General features: G+C 40.9%; 1 protein-coding gene across 1 annotated transcript in view; it reads right to left on the bottom strand.

Moving 5' to 3' along the window:
• Window positions 1–9035, bottom strand: part of LOC142385491 (NLR family CARD domain-containing protein 3-like) — a 250038-nt gene extending 241003 nt beyond the window's left edge. The window contains exon 1 of the mRNA XM_075472092.1: window positions 8633–9035. The gene's annotated coding sequence lies outside the window, so the exon portion shown is untranslated. The remainder of the gene's footprint in view (window positions 1–8632) is intronic.
• Window positions 9036–15072: the final 6037 nt, after the last annotated feature.

The raw sequence follows: 15072 nt of genomic DNA, 5'->3' as shown, positions 1-15072 counted from the left end.
CTTCAAGCCCTCATGCAGTGAACTCTGAAGTTCACAGTGGTAAGGACCAGACAGTAGTCTGGATCTAAAAGTGAAAACAATCCTGAAGTATATATAATACGGACAATCTGAATATCCGGCTAATAAAATGCTAAAAGAGTATTAAAGGATAAGACCGGTTTTTTGACATCGGGCCCTTGATTTCACATTATAACATGATGTTCTACTCACCCCTGCTTGTTGTTGAACATTTGGAGCTGTTCCGAAGATATTCGCGAGGCGTCTGGCTGCTCTCTTGAGATATTCGGCCATGAAACGGTTTCCTATGGGCAAGTTTATACAGGCACAAACTATGCTGTTTATATTTTATTAATTACTGTACACTAGCACTGATAACGTGGAGGTGCGTCGCTTACTTAAAAAAATCCGGGTTACTAATTTTGAATTTTAGCCGAATGAATAAATAGGCAGCAGGTCTGTGGGCTGTCTGTGGTAGTAGCACGACGATGACGTCAGTAACACCCACTTTACGACAAAAATTCAAAATTACAGTAACTCGGATTTTTTTAAGTAAGCGACGCACCTCCACGTTATCAGTGCTAATGTACAGTTATTAATAAAATATAAACAGCATAGTTTGTGCCTGTATAAACTTGCCCATAGGAAACCGTTTCATGGCCAAATATCTCAAGAGAGCAGCCAGACGCCTCGCGAATATCTTCGGAACGGCTCCAAATGACCAACAACAAGCAGGGGTGAGTAGAACATCATGTTATAATGTGAAATCAAGGGCCCAATGTAAAAAAAAACGGTCTTATCCTTTAAAGAGCTAGTTATGGTATTTAAATACTGCTTATATATTAATGTCAAAATTCGTTGAATGAGCACTATTACAAGAAACTCACCTGAGTGAGAATGAACATAAAAAACTGAGAAGGGAATGGGTAAACCAAGTATTTCATGCTTCATATGGCAAGAAAAGGGGAGTGGCCATACTAATCAATAAATCTCTACCTTTTTCTGCAGAGAAAGTGATTAAAGATATGGGCAGATATATTATGGTGGTTGGCACAATAGGAGAAATGACTATTTCGATATTAAACATCTATGCCCCAAATGAGGAGAATGAAACATTCTTCAAAAACATAGCTAATATAGTTTCTAGTAATGGACAAGGGATGATAATCATGGCGGGGGATTTTAATACTATACAGGATGGTAAATTAGACAGGCTGCCACCAGAGAAAGGACCAAATACAAAAAAATCCAGAGTACTAAATAATGTTATAAAAGAAGTAGGCCTTATTGATCCATGGAGACATAATAATCCTAAAGGGAAGGACTTTACCTTCTTTTCTAACCCACATAGTAGTTACTCAAGAATAGACTTTTTCTGTGTGTCAAAACAACACATACACAAAGTCAGGAATTGCAGTACAGAGTCTATAACTATAAGTGACCACGCCCCCATCACACTATCTCTTGAGCTGGGCAGGGAATCCTTCTTCAGGTACTGGAGACTCAATGTGTCGATCCTATCAGATGAAAAGGTAATCAAAGAACTAAAGCAACATTTAAAGGAATATTTTCAAATAAATGACAACGGTGAGGTCTCACCATCGATTTTGTGGGAGGGAGGAAAAGCAGTCATAAGAGGGAAAATAATAGAAATAACATCCAGATTGAAAAAAGCTCGATTGAAACAACAAGGAAAACTAGAAAACAAAATCAGAGAGTTGGAGTTAGAACATAAAAGGACATCTAACAGCTCCATTCTTCTCAATTTAAAAAAAAATTAGGCATGAGTTGGATGAACTACTAACATATAAAGCAGCTCTTCGTTTTACAAATCAAAGATATTATGAGATGGGTAACAGAGCAAGCCGGTTACTGGCATTTCAACTGCGAAAAGCTCAAACAAATAGAATAATCACTAAAATAAGGCATCCCAGCTCCAATTTAATCACAGCTAAGCCAACAGAGATAGCAGAGGCCTTTGCAGAATATTATAAAAACTTATACAATGACTCAGTCTAATCTCACTGAGACCAAAACACAAGAATTCTTCAAAAAACTATGGTTACCAACATTAACGAAAGAGGAAGCATCTGAAATGATAAAACCAATTTCATCACAAGAAATAAATAACACGATAAAAACTCTTAAAAGTAACAAATCGCCAGGTACAGATGGCTTCCCTGGAGAATTTTATAAAGGTTTTGCAGAAGAGATTACACCAGTATTGTGCAAGGTTTTTAACTATGCTCTGTCAACAGGAAACCCTCCAGGTACTTGGTCAGAAGCCATCATTTCTGTGCTACATAAGGAGGGCAAGGACCCGACTTCATGTGAGGGATATAGACCTGTTAGCTTGCTCTGTAATGATTTCAAAATATTAACAAGCATACTAGCACAGAGAATGCAACAACATATAACTAAATTAATCAAACCAGATCAAACTGGGTTTATCCCGGGGAGACAAGGAGCTAATAATATCAGAAGAACATTAAATCTTATATCATGCACTAAAAACAATCGACAACCTACCATGCTGCTTAGCCTAGACGCACAAAAGGCATTTGACCGTGTGAAGTGGAACTTCTTGTATCAAACATTGGAGGTTTTTGGGTTTCATTCAGCATTTATAAACTGGGTAAAAATTGTTTATAAAAATCACGGATCAGAGTCAATGGCTGCTGCTCAGAATTTTTCCATCTCAAAAGAGGAGTCAGGCAAGGAGACTGCCTGAGCCCGCTGCTGTTTGCTGCAAGTATTGAACCGTTAGCGGAGTCAATAAGACAAAATAAAAACATAAAAGGAATAAAAGATGAGGGGGGCATAGAACACAAAACGTCGTTATTTGCGGACGATTTATTAACATATAAGTGAGCCCTCCACGTCTATACCAGCGTTACTAGACAACTTAAAAGAATATGGTGAAATATCTGGGTATTTGACGAATGAAGCCAAATCAATAGCTATGATGGTCTCAGGACAATGTCCAGGAGAACTTAAAGAGAAGGTCCACTTTAAATGGACCGAAAGAGGGTTTAGATACCTGGGTATAACTATCACTCCTGGTACAGCTCAGTTATTTGAGGCTAACTATGGGAAATTGATGATTGAGATAAAGAATGATTTGGCTAGGTGGGAGATTTTGCCATTGACTCTGCTGGGAAGAGTAGAAGCAGTAAGAATGAATATACTGCCAGGATTGTTGTTTTTGTTCCAGTCGTTGCCCATTGTGATCTCTGGAGCGTTTCTAAAAAAACTGGACAAAATCATATCAAAATTCTTATGGCAAAATAAAAAAGCGAGAATTAAATACAAGACGCTTCTTAGCAAAAAAGAGAAGGGAGGGTTGAATGTACCTAACTTAGAAATTACTATTGGGCAGCACAACTCAGAGCCTTAATTATGTGGATCACTAAAGAGAAAGACTCGATATGGGTGGATATGGAGCAAAATGCATGTCAAAATGTTTCTTTAGAATCACTCCCATTTTTGAATGAGGGGGCTCGGAAGAGACTCGGGATGGGTAACGAGTGGATCAGGGGAACAATGAAAACTTGGTCAGCAGTACGAAAGAACCTGAAACGGTCGAACTCTGTAAGCAGGGCTACTAAAATAGCAAAGAACCCAGACTTTGTACCATCTGTCATGGATTCAGGATTTAACAAATGGGCTGACAAAGGACTAATATATATTGACCAAATGTTCCAGGGACAAACAATGAAATCATTTACACAACTTCAAAAAGAATTTAACTTATCAGCTCATGACTTCTACAAATTTTTACAGCTAAGAGATTATCTACAGAAACACCAGGAATGGGAGAACATTTGTAAGACACCATCTAAATTAGAGGAAGTGTTCTGGTCATTTTCAGAGGACAAGTCAAAAAAAGGGATTATATCAAAAATGTATAAAGCAATACAACATGAATCTGAGGATAACAACTTGGATAATAAAGAAAAATGGGAGCTGGAAGCAAACATCATAATAACAGAAGAAGAATGGGAGGAAACATTTAAAGAGGGACATAAACTAACGAATAGCCCAACGTGGAGGGAATTTGACTGGAAAGTTAAGATGTGTTACTTTTACACCCCATTTATTACATCGAAATACAGCAATACAACTGATCTATGCTGGAGGGAGTGTGGAACGGTGGGTGACTCCACCCATATATTCTGGGATTGCCCCAAAATACAGGATTTCTGGAAGAACATTCAGGAGGAGATTAAACTGATTTTGGGTATTGAGTTCCCTCTGGAACCAGCACTTTACATCTTAGGTATAATTCCCGACGATATGACGGATAAGAATTCTAAATATTTACTGAGAATCCTGCTGCTGATAGCAAAAAGACAATAACAGCTTCCTGGTTGAAACCGCGGCCTCCAAGCATAACGCAATGGAGAGACAGGGTAAAAAAAATGTGTTTATCATGGAGAAAATCACAGCAAGACTACAGCTGAAGACAAACTTGTTTGATAAGAGATGGTCATTAATAAGGCAGGTAATGCCTGAACTCTAATCGCCTCCACTTTTATTTTATCTTATTTTATTTATTTTTATTTTATTAATATAGCAGGGTACTTTCCTTCCCTTTTTCTTTCTTTACTTTTGAATTGGTGTTGTTGTTTTCTCTCTTATTTGGAAAGTACTAAGACTTGGTAGTATTGTTTTTTGGTTGTCGAATATGAAAGTATGACGTATTAAGTACGAGAACACTGACTGATAATTACAAAGATCTAGTCAATGAGAGGTTAGGAACGGAAAAGACTTTCAAAGGACTATAATCTATCTGTATGTAACGCACATCTCCTATGTTGTTGAATTTGTGTTTGTATGTATGAATGTGTCAAATAAAAAATAAGTTAAAAAAAATAAAAAAATGTATTGTTACAGTTTTCAGTTACTAGGTCCAAATCATCTAACTTTATTTGATGTAAATCTGGAGTTGGAATGTTCAAGATATTGTTCTTTATTGATTGGATAAGGACTTGTGGGATATTCTGTATGACTTTCCTATAAGTCTCACTGGAGCAACTCGTGCTATATTTAGCATTAAAATTAACCAATTCAAGTATGTTTCCATTATCATCCATTATGTGTCTAACAGACCAGATTTGTTTAGTCATCCAGTCTTCCATAAACATAGACTTCCTTCCATTCAATATTACCCGATTATTCCACAGCGGTACATCATGAGGGCTGAAATTATGCCTGAACATCAATTTCCAATTTAACAAAAGCTGTTGATGAAATTTGGATAGTTTTATGGGCAGTTTTGAAATTTCAAAATCACATACTAATAGAAAATCAATACCTCCAACTTTGTTAAAAACAAGAGAAGGTAGCGAGAACCATATCTCATCATCATTTCTTAAGAAAGAACGAAGCCATTTGATCTTCAATATACCATTCATAATTTCAAAATCAATTGCTTTTAAACCAGCATCCTCATAATCCTTTATCAAATCTCCATTTTTTATGTAGTGATGCTTATTTTTCCATATGAAATTAAAGTTTATTCTATTGATTTCTTTTATAATTCTAGGTGGGATGGCGAGGGAGTATGCTGGATAAATGAATCTGGATAATGAATCAACCTTGGTTAACATGGTTCTACCGAATAGCGTTAACCCTCTAACCGCCAAAGTCGCAGAATTGCGACATGACGTCAGCATAAACAAAACAGTCTGTAGATAAACTAAACGGGCTTTAAGGTGTTCAGTCCTCCTACCACTAGTTGGCAAACATGTTACCCTTTCAAACAAGACCAAGCTCAAGTCATTTTGTAGTTCACAGTGTTTTTATAAGGCAGTGCAAAAAAGCCGCGCGAGCTCAGACGGAAGCAGTTATTCAGAGCTTTTCTGTAGAGACGTGCGAGTCGAATTTTTATTGTCAGCGAACTATTAGTGAGTTTTTATCACCATGGCTTGTAAGAAGTTGAACCGTGCGGAAGTATTGAGCATGCTATTTGCCGACTCCGAAGGAGAGTTTTTACCTCGTGAGGAGGAGGATCGGACGAGCGCTCATGCTTCCCACCGTGAAACTTCCGAAGGCAATGGTGCCGGCATGCGAAGCGAGGCTGTTCTCCAAGCACACACACAAACTCCAACTCATTCGGTGTCGTTATCCAACCTCAATGGAGTGGGTGGTAGTGGGGAACGCGGTCGCAGTGTCCGTGTTGGTCGAGGAATCGGGGGTGGGAGAAGTGGGTCTGGTATCTTTAGCATGCGCTCTCTCCATCCAGCCCCCGGTGCCGCGGCGCGCCTATCCGCCAGCGCAATGATCCTGACATTTTACCACTTGTTTTATTATTGTATTCCTCATTCCTGATCATTATGAATAAGGTTGAACAGGTTAAAAAAAAAAAATCAATTCAATGTCTTCCACTTCTTGCATGTGTTTTCCTACCCTATGGTAGCCTAATAATGACAGTATTTTACCACTTTCTCCTGTTTTATTGTTGGTTTCCTCCTTATGAATGATGGTAAAAGACAGAAAAATGAAAATAAGTTCAAATATCAAGTCAATATCCACCATTTCCTGAAAAAATATAGGCAACTTTTCGCATGCGTTTTCCTACTATATGGTAATGATGATATAGTAATATTTTACTAAATTATTCTGTTTTATTGTTGCTTTCCTGTTCCCTGATCATTATAGATGATGATAAATAGACAAAAAGAAAAAAAAAAGTTCACAATCACTCAATTCCAATATTTCCTGAACATAATGAGATTCAAAATGGCTGCCACCTGATGACGTCATAATATGCAAATTAGATCAATAATTTCATACCCCACATAAACTATGGACCATGGGCAACATTTTTCTAATGTACAGTAGGCATCTATCTTTAACCCCCTTTCAGCCACCAGCTTTTGAAATATCAATGTCAAAATCCAGTATTTTCAAAAAAAAATCTTGGCGCCTAAAGGGTTAAGTCTCTTTGTAGTCAGTCATTTGTAAATCCCCAGCTTTACCTTTTCTGTAGATACCATCTGTGGCCACTAGAGGGCAGAAACGCCCTGCTCACAGCATAAAGACTGAATCTGCAGACTGCAGCTGGCTGCATTCATCATATGAACAAAATGACTTTGGAACAGATTTCCCTCCATTTCAGACACAACGGGACAACAATGCTGTCAGTAAAACATTCAAACTGACAAAGTACAACAATCTTTAGGAGAAGTTTCATCCTTAAAGCTTTTTACCAGTTACTGTGCAGGTTTGAAACTGCTCCTACTTTCCATCTTCACTGAGTAATGATGTGAAATGTGAGCTGTGGTGAAACTCCAGCATTAACTAAATATGACAGTGTTGTTAAAGTATTAATATGACTGCTCTCTTCCATCATAAAACCTCATTTTAGAAAGATTTCCCACATTTCAATGTTCAGCCAGACTGAGGGTGTAGTTACAGCTTATGGCCACCAGAGGGAAGCATAGAGACAGATGCAAAGAGGCTGTTAAGTTGGCAGAGACGCAGTTAGATATCACTATCACTGAGGACAGAAAATAAAAGCTTCCCAAAGAATTAATCGTCAAAGACAAACAAGCAAAGACTCCCAAAGTATCGGATACATTTTTAATGATTTCTGTTTGTTAGTTTTATTTTAATATGAGTAAACTCCTCCAGTGGATCAGTCTAAGTGCTGGAACATAATATATAACCATAATACTCTACATTTCTATTAATGGAGGTAAATTTCATCCTATATTTATGGGTATAATAATGTATTTTTCTTCAGAAATGTGACTTTTTTTTTTATTTAAAAATATTCCCTGTTCCCATATGCTGAGTCATGATTTTGGTTATTTTGTTTTTTTCAGTGAAAAATATTCATTATAGAAATAAACCGCAGCTAACAGCTGCTAACTCGAGCTTTTCTTCTTCTCCCCTCATCGTGTCCTCCTGTGACAGTCAGCTGGTTGTTTTGCTTCAGTTCTTTTACTCTGTATTTATTGGTGTGTGTATTTAATCTCTGTTTTCACTCTGTTTGTCAGCCTGCAGCTGTTTGGATGGATGGATGGAGCACATGGAGCAAACGTTTGGGTAACTGCACTCTGATGCCACTCAGTAACAGGGACTTTGAATCTTGTCGTGGAAAGATCTTCCCTTGTTTCCTAATACCTCTGATGAGAAATGAAATATAGAGATCTCTGTCGTTTTTGCCGGTCGGCCACGTGTTTATTTTCTTCTGCAGAAGGGTCAGTCAGCACCAGTCAGCGTTCATGGTGAAGAAAGACGTCCGGCAGAGACAATCCAAAGCATTTATACAGGAGGAGGGGTTTCTGTATTTTCAGATGTGTATTCTTCAACCGTCACCTTACCTTCGGCCATTTGAAACTATTGCGGGAGTAGGTTTCAGAGACTTTATAAATGTCGGTGCAACATATGGCCGTATTTCAGCCAGTGAAGTTCTCCCCGACCCCTCTACAATCTCCCGAAGGTGCAAAATTATGGCGAGTGAAAGGAGAGGAGGGACAGTTGAGGAGATAAAGGAGGTGATGTCACTCATAAATATTGGCATGACTACAGCTATGTGGACGGATGATTTCCGTAAGATGAGCTACATGGCTATCACATATTACTATGTAACACCGACATTTGAACTCAGGAGCAAGCTACTCACCACAACATGCTTCCCAAACCATGCTAAAACAGGAGATAATATCCGAAAAGAGCTTCAACAGCAGTTAGTCACAGTCCTCGGCTTTGATGCATCAGTTATGAACAATGTTGTCTGTAACCGACCAGGGCGCAAACGTGTTGGCCGCTCTCCGTCCATACAGGCACCTGGCTTGTCAAGATCACCTGTATAACACAGTCCTCCGACATGCCTTAAACACAGATGAGCTGGCTGAAGTAGTCCCAGAAGTAGCAGAGACCCTGTTGGCGGCCAAGGCTTTAGTCCGCTACCTAAAACAGTCAGGCCTGGTCAGTCAGCTGCCAAGAACTGTTAAACAAATGGCAGAGACCAGGGGCCTCATGTACAAAGCGAGCGTACACACAAAATAGTGGCGTACGCACCTTTTCACGTCAACGATCAGATGTATCAAGAACGAAAAGACCGTGGAAATGTGCGGTGCGTCACGGCAGCTTCAGGGCTGGCGTACGCACGTTTCTGCAGCTGTTGATTCTTTGGCGACACCTAAGGTGATGTTGGGAAACTTATAATAAATAAATGTGAAAACAATTAGTCCTCAGACAGTGATCTGCACATTTGAGACACATGAACAATTAATACAGATAAACAATTAATACACCCATGTGTCTGCAATTACACGAGTGGATATAAAAGCAGCGCAAAGTGGTGCAATGCATACCATTAAAAACAATGGCTGCTTTAAAAGTATTAGAAGACTTTGCAAATGGTGCAATTCGAAGAGAGCGTGTGTTCACTACAACAGAGAGGATTAGCTGGCATATGATGGCGACTGATTACTCATTAGCCGTTTTGAGGGAAATCCTCCTGGAACTGTGCGCAGAGCTGCGGCCGGCGTTGGAGCGCAACACAGCGAGGAGCCATGCGCTGCCTGTGCCCACAGGTGATGTGCACACTGGGGTTCCAACCGGAGCATTCCAGGGGCAGCTGGCCAACCGATTGGGACTGTGCCAGTCTACCCTGACCCGAGCCATGCCAGCCGCGTGGGACAGAATTATCCGCATCTCAGCCACGCATATCAAATTCCCAACAGGCCAACATTAAAGCTCTATTTGAAGCGAGAGCCGATTTAGTAATCGGAGCTATCGACTGCGCACACATTGCTATAAAAGCGCCATCACATGATGAATTTGTATGTTAACAGGGAACATTTTCATTCATCATACATATTTTCATCAGATCATATGTGATGCGTAAATGCAATTAACCAACATTGTGGCGAGGTGCCCTGGTTCAACGCACGATTCATACATTCTGAGTAACAGCATCGTTGGGAACAGACATACAGGGTGGCACTGTGCGTGATGGGTCGCTTCTTGGTGAGTAACTTCATTCTTGTAATTGTCCTAATATTATTCCCCGTGACGCGCATTGAGTATGTGCGTCCCCAGTTTCTATCCCGTCTTCACAGCATCATTAGCCTATTATATTATATATATTAGTCGGTGGTTAAAGTTAGTTTCTTGCTGTTTTTTGCTGGTTAAACTTCAGTTTAAGATCTTTCTAACAAGCCCCTGATCATCTCTGTGGGCATATATTAATAACCCCGTGCGTAAAGTGTGAAATGTCTCAATCAGCCTCACCTTTTCCCTGGCGCACTTCTGCACGTTACTGTATGAACACGTTGTTGTGAGTAACACAAAAACATGGGTATTTAGCTTGGGGGTAATCAGAGTCACCCACATGAGCTGCCACCACCCCAGAGAGAGCAGTGTCACCCATAGTTGTGCGCACTTTCTGTTCAAACAGAGTCGGTCACCCCCCCACCCGACTGTTTTGGCCACACTGCGGTGGTGGGCAGCCAGTCTCCGCTTCACATCCACCTTAATGTTGGACCACTTCTTCTTCCCCTCTGCTCTGTTGTGAGGCTTCTCAGACACCACAGCATTGACAGCATTGACAGCCTCAGGCTCTCCCACCCACTCCTCTTAGTTTGCTGCTTATGCCGGAGGACAGCGTGTCAAAGAACACATTTTTTTGGGCCTCCACTTCAGAAAGTAGCACCGACATATCGCTTTCCGTGAAGTTCTTCTTTTTTCCCGTCTTATTCAGTCTTTTTTCTTTATTTTCTGACCGTACACAGAGGGGAATTGCAGGTGCAGGGCTCATTTAAATATGATTTGTGTATTTAAGTAGGGGCGTGGACAGGGAGGAGTCGGCTGCTCCGACATGTGCGCTCAATTCCACGTTGATCGGGATGTACAAACGATATATGCTTGGATTGATGCGTGCGCACAGATTCGTACATCCGACGTTGGGGGTCATTTGGGTTTGAGCGTACGCCATGTTTCAGTAGGAAATCCACGCAAGTCTTTGTACATGAGGCCCCTGGAAAAGATGATGTAACATTCAGCAACATCACAATTGACACTTGACCAACTCTGAAAGCCTTTCTACACACTCTTAATTCAAACTCGTTTGGTGTGCACATGAGTGTCCTCTAATGTCCACTTTTCTGATATAAGTAAGAAAAAAGAATTATTGTGTCAAAAGACTGAAATCTTTCACTTTTGTTAAATGGATTAGAGGATCGTTTACCCGATTTCTTAAAGTTGTGTTTTTTATTTTGAATAGTCACGTGGATAAGGCCCTGGCCTCCTAAGCCAGGGATTGTGGGTTTGAGTCCCATCTGAGGTGTGTAGCAGAGTGGCGCAGCGGAAGCGTGCTGGGCCCATAACCCAGTGGTCGATGGACCGAAACCATCCTCTGCTATGTATAACTTTTCAAATCAAACTCAACATCTCTCATTAAAAAAACCTGCAAAAGATGATGTTACATTCAGCAACATCACAATTGACACTTGACCAACTCTGAAACTTTTTCTACACACTCTAAATTTGAACTCGTTTGGTGTGCACATGAGTGTCCTCCAATGTCCACTTTTCTGATATAAGTAAGAAAAAATAATTATTGTGTCAAAAGACTGAAATCTTTCACTTTTGTTAAATGGATTAGAGGATCGTTTACCCGATTTCTATAAGTTGTGTTTTTTATTTGGAATAGTCACGTGGATAAGGCACTGGCTTCATAAGCCAGGGATTGTGGGTTCAAGTCCCATCAGAGGTGTGTAGCAGAGTGGCGCAGCGGAAGTGTGCTGGGCCCATAACCCAGAGGTCGATGGGCCGAAACCATCCTCTGCTATGTATAAATTTTCAAATCAACATCTCTCATTAAAAAAACCAGGGGCCTCATGTACAAAGGGTGCGTACGCACAAAATAGTGGCGTACGCACCTTTTCACGTCAACAATCAGATGTATCAAGAACGAAAAGACCGTGGAAATGTGCGGTGCGTCACGGCAGCTTCAGGGCTGGCGTACGCACTTTTCTGCAGCTGTTGATTCTTTGGCGACACCTAAGGTGATGTTGGGGAACTGTTATAATAAATAAATGTGAAAACAATTAGTCCTCAGACAGTGATCTGCACATTTGAGATGGATGAACAATTAATACTGATCAACAATTAATACACCCATGTGTCTCCATTTACACGAGCGGATATAAAAGCAGCGCAAAGTGGTGCAATGCATACCATTAAAAACAATGGCTGCTTTAAAAGTATTAGAAGACTTTGCAAATGATGCAATTCGAAGAGAGCGCGTGTTCACTACAACAGAGAGGATTAGCTGGCATATGATGGCGACTGATTACTCATTAGCCGTTTTCAGGGAAATCCTCCTGGAACTGTGCGCAGAGCTGCGGCCGGCGTTGGAGCGCAACACAGCGAGGAGCCATGATAAACCTGTGCTCACAGGTGATGTGCACATTGGGGTTCCAACCGGAGCATTCCAGGGGCAGGTGGCCAACCGATTGGGACTGTGCCAGTCTACCCTGACCCGAGCCATGCCAGCCGTGTGGGACAGAATTATCATCTCAGCCACGTATATCAAATTCCCAAAAGGCCAACATTAAAGCTCAATTTGAAGCGAGAGCCGGTTTTGTAAGCGGAGCTATCGACTGCGCACACATTGCTATAAAAGCGCAATCACATGATGAATTTGTATGTTAACAGGAAACATTTTAATTCGATCATATGTGATGCATAAATGCAATTAACCAACATTGTGGCGAGGTGCCCTGGTTCAACGCACGATTCATACATTCTGAGTAACAGCATCGTTGGGAACAGACATACAGGGCGGCACTGTGCGTGATGGGTCGCTTCTTGGTGAGTAACTTCATTCTTGTAATTGTCCTAATATTATTCCCCGTGACGCGCATTGAGTATGTGCGTCCCCAGTTTCTATCCCGTCTTCACAGCATCATTAGCCTATTATATTATATATATTAGTCGGTGGTTAAAGTTAGTTTCTTGCTGTTTTTTGCTGGTTAAACTTCAGTTTAAGATCTTTCTAACAAGCCCCTGATCATCTCTGTGGGCATATATTAATAACCCCGTGCGTAAAGTGTGAAATGTCTCAATCAGCCTCACCTTTTCCCTGGCGCACTTCTGCACGTTACTGTATGAACACGTTGTTGTGAGTAACACAAAAACATGGGTATTTACCTTGGGGGTAATCAGAGTCACCCACATGAGCTGCCACCACCCCAGAGAGAGCAGTGTCACCCATAGTTGCGCCGACTCTCTGTTCAAACAGAGTCGGTCACCCCCCACCCGACTGTTTTGGCCACACTGCGGCGGTGGGCAGCCAGTCTCCGCTTCACCATCCATCCATCCATCCATCCATTATCTTCCGCTGGTCCGGGGATCGGGTCGCGGGGGCAGCAGCTTGAGCAAAGAGTCTCCGCTTCACATCCACCTTAATGTTGGACCACTTCTTCTTCACCTCTGCTCTGTTGTGAGGCTTCTCAGACACCACAGCATTGACAGCATTGACAGCCTCAGGCTCTCCCACCCACTCCTCTTAGTTTGCTGCTTATGCCGGAGGACAGCGTGTCAAAGAACACATTTTTTTGGGCCTCCACTTCAGAAAGTAGCACCGACATCTCGCTTTCCGTGAAGTTCTTCTTTTTTCTTTATTTTCTGACCGTACACAGAGGGGAATCGCAGGTGCAGGGCTCATTTAAATATGATTTGTGTATTTAAGTAGGGGCGTGGACAGGGAGGAGTCGGCTGCTCCGACATGTGCGCTCAATTCCACGTTGATCGGGATGTACAAACGATATATGCTTGGATTGATGCGTGCGCACAGATTCGTACATCCGACGTTGGGGGTCATTTGGGTTTGAGCGTACGCCATGTTTCAGTAGGAAATCCACGCAAGTCTTTGTACATGAGGCCCCTGGAAAAGATGATGTAACATTCAGCAACATCACAATTGACACTTGACCAACTCTGAAAGCCTTTCTACACACTCTTAATTTGAACTCGTTTGGTGTGCACGAGTGTCCTCTAATGTCCACTTTTCTGATATAAGTAAGAAAAAGAATTATTGTGTCAAAAGACTAAAATCTTTCACTTTTGTTAAATGGATTAGAGGATCGTTTACCCGATTTCTTAAAGTTGTGTTTTTTATTTTGAATAGTCACGTGGATAAGGCACTGGCCTCCTAAGCCAGGGATTGTGGGTTCGAGTCCCATCAGAGGTGTGTAGCAGAGTGGCACAGAGGAAGTGTGCTGGGCCCATAACCCAGAGGTCAATGGACCGAAACCATCCTCTGCTATGTATACATTTTCAAATCAAACTCAGCATCTCTCATTTAAAAAACCTGTTAAAGATGATGTAACATTCAGCAACATCACAATTGACACTTGACCAACTCTGAAACCCTTTCTACACTCTTAATTCAAACTCGTTTGGTGTGGACATGAGTGTCCTCCAATGTCCACTTTTCTGATGTAAGTAAGAAAAAATAATTATTGTGTCAAAAGACTGAAATCTTTCACTTTTGTTAAATGGATTAGAGGATCGTTTACCCGATTTCTTTAAGTTGTGTTTTTTATTTTGAATACTCACGTGTATCTATTTGATACATTCAACCACTCTGAAAGACACTCTGAGAAAAACAAACAAGCTTCTGTTGTGAGATCTATTTCTTTTTGATGTATCAAGGAATGGATCGTTTGGTCAGAAATGGTTGTTAATTTGGAAGCGCTAAGAATGTAGCAAACAAAGGGGAATTAGCTCAAATGGTAGAGCGCTTGCTTTGCATGTGAGAAGTAGTGGGATCGACGCCTGCGTTCTCCAGTCATCTTTCCTTTGTTCTTATGCTCTGTGGAGGAAATGATTAACAGCTGGATGTGGCAAAGGTGGGTGTAAACTGAAAGAAAGACAGCTCTTTCACATTAGCCTGAAGTCAGACTCAAAATTCTTCACTATAGATTCAATCGCCCAAATGAACTTAGTGTAAGCAAATAAAAATATTGCGACAAAAGCATTGTTTTAAAAGCCTGCTTGTAAAAAGTCGAATCAGAAATATTAACAAACTAACAACTTAAAATTCAAAGC

The sequence above is a fragment of the Odontesthes bonariensis genome, chromosome 8 (assembly GCF_027942865.1).
Source record: "Odontesthes bonariensis isolate fOdoBon6 chromosome 8, fOdoBon6.hap1, whole genome shotgun sequence".
Taxonomy (NCBI): Eukaryota; Metazoa; Chordata; class Actinopteri; order Atheriniformes; family Atherinopsidae; genus Odontesthes; species Odontesthes bonariensis.
The sequence above is the reverse complement of the archived record's forward strand: the minus strand, read 5'-3'. Positions and strand labels throughout refer to the sequence as shown.